This window comes from Engraulis encrasicolus, chromosome 21, assembly GCF_034702125.1.
Source record: "Engraulis encrasicolus isolate BLACKSEA-1 chromosome 21, IST_EnEncr_1.0, whole genome shotgun sequence".
Classification (NCBI taxonomy): domain Eukaryota; kingdom Metazoa; phylum Chordata; class Actinopteri; order Clupeiformes; family Engraulidae; genus Engraulis; species Engraulis encrasicolus.
The window spans coordinates 29537265-29539764 of NC_085877.1; the positions used below are offsets into that span (position 1 = coordinate 29537265).

The 2500-nt window shown below is 53.1% G+C and overlaps 1 protein-coding gene across 1 annotated transcript in view; it reads left to right on the forward strand.

Annotated features, from left to right (window-relative positions):
* The window catches only part of ephb4b (eph receptor B4b), a 95113-nt gene that overhangs the window by 67047 nt on the left and 25566 nt on the right, over window positions 1-2500 (forward strand). The window lies entirely within an intron of this gene.

Here is a 2500-nt window from a genome sequence, read left to right on the forward strand (position 1 = left end):
CAGCACATCCCTTTGGCCAGAGCCCAGGTATGTGGGTAAGGAATGTGCGTGTGGTGTGGATGTTGGATATTCTTTTCTTCAGGTTAGTGTAATGTTATCAGCGTGGTGGCAGCGTTCGGCCTACACCAACCAGCTTGATGTGTGGGGGTGTGTGTGCGCGAGTGAGTGTGTGCATTGCAATGGGTATGGCAGCAGCGTTCAGCGTGCACCAACCCACCAACAGGGTAGGGATATGGGAGAGAATGAGAGGGATTGGGCAATGATTTGACCCAGCATGGGTCAGGGTGGAGGGTTTTGGACCTCCATCGAAAGAAGGGCCATCAGCCTTCTCACATTTCGGGAAGGCAGCAGGGGGCAGGAGAGAGCCTCCCTTTTCCAAGGAAGGCCGACACGCCAGTTGACTCTGCAGCTTTGCTGGCTCCTTTGCCAACATTTGGGTCAGCTGACCAGATGATGCCGGCACTGATGGTCCTCTCCGACCAGTGCCACTTTGGTCGGATGGACAGATCTGGGCCGGTAACTTTTCTCCACTTTTCCCAGGGCCGGCCCACCCCAATTTGGATGGCCCCTAGTCGGCACCAGGAGTGAGGGTCTAGGCCAAGACCGCCGGTGTCTCCTTCAGGCGTTGCTCGGCCTAGCAGGGGAGAGGCAGGCGTCAAGCCCTCAACTGGATCCTCATGCTTTTGAGGACCAGAAGAGAGATGGGGTCTTGCCTCCCACTTTGAACGGGCCCCGTCCTGACTGTAGCCACCCAGCCAGACCTCTACCGGTTGGCCCATGCAGGTGATGGTCCCAGTTGCCTCCCACTTTGGCTGCGCCAGGACTTGGCTGTTCCCACCCAGCCAGACCTCTACCGGTTGGCCCATGCAGGTGATGGTCCCAGTTGCCTCCCACTTTGGCTGCGCCGGGACCTGGCTGTTCCCACCCAGCCAGTTTTCCACTTCTCGGGTTGTCCAGGCAGTGGGCTCACACAACGGTGTGAACGAGCTGGACCATCGGGAATGCATCTGGTTCTCAAAGGTGGTAGGCACTGCTTTCCCTGGCCATTTCCAGGGTTTGATGCCTGCTGTGAGCGACGCCAAGAATGCCTCCCTCCAACTTCCTGCGACAGAGGGCCTTCTCGTTCCTTTCTCTGAGCGATGATCATCGCCATCAGAATCAGTCTCAGGAGTCTTGGCTGGGGTAGGCTTGGCAGCAGGCTTGGCTGTTATCATTTCTTCAGCTTGCAGGGCTTCTTTATGACACTCATCCGACCCCTCTGTTATTTTTGCCACGTCCATTGGCTTTGGCAGAGGGGGGAACGCAGGGCCAGATTTGGCAACCTGCACATGGACATCACTGTAGGCGAAGTGCTTACTTTCTTGTAGCATTGCAGTGGTGTCCATTGTTTGAGACACTTCCTTTCCGCCACTGTTGGCAGAGTGTCTACTTTCTTGCAGTCTAGCAGTGTTGGAGTCTGTAACCTTGGACGGAGAAAGGAATGTAGGGCCAGATTTGAGGGCTTGTAGGTGGACACCACTGGTGGCCGAGTGTTCACCTTCTGCAGACCCATACTTTTCTTCAGCCCAAGCGTCCGTCTTCTCGGTCCTTTCTTCCAGCTCTGTCTTCATAGGCACAGGGACATCCAGTCCTGGTGCGCAGTCAGTTTGACAATTGTGGACGGCATCCTCTGGCTGGCTTACTGGATACAGAGAGAGAAATGGAGACGCTGGTTCTGCGACCGTAGACATGCCAGGTGGCGGAGGCGCAGGTGATGCATTGGCTACGTCGGGTGTTGACGGCACACCATCTTCTTTTGGTGACATTTGCCACCTCCTTTCCCAGTCACGCAGTCGGGTTCTCAGTTTGTACAGCTGCTGTTGGTACACCAGTGTCTTACTGGCGAGACACTCCCACTTGAGCACCTCTCCTTCCAGCACGCAGATTTTCTCCACCAGGCTGTCTCTCAGGGCCTGGTACTTGACTTCTGACGCGCACTTCATGTTGGTGCACTCCACCTCTATGCACTTTTCTTCTGCAGCATCAGCGCATAACTGCAGGTCAATCTGGGCATACTTGGTCCAGAGTCTCCCCTTAATGAGCTGGAGTACTGCTTTGTATGCAGCGACGAACTGGGTATTGGCCTCCTTGACCAGCGCGGCTTCTCCGTCTGCATCTTCCATTTCTTCTAGGGAGTCAATGTAGTCTAGTCCAGCATCAAGTACTACACTGAACTCTACGCTTAGCAGTTGGGTTCCCTCAATTAAAGCTTCTTTTTCTAACAGGTCTACAGTTAGAGTCAGCTTCTTGACTAGCTGACTAAACTTAACTTGAGCTAATGACCACTTCTCTTTGAAGGCCATAATTTCAACTGACTCCATTTTGTGTTTTAATTATTATCGTTTTATTTATTTTACTTTCTTCTCGAAATTGAAGTACAATGGGCCCGTTTTGGCCAATTTCTCTTTCAATGTCCTCAGCGTGATTTTCTACTTAATTGCTGCAGTCCATTTATTTTAAT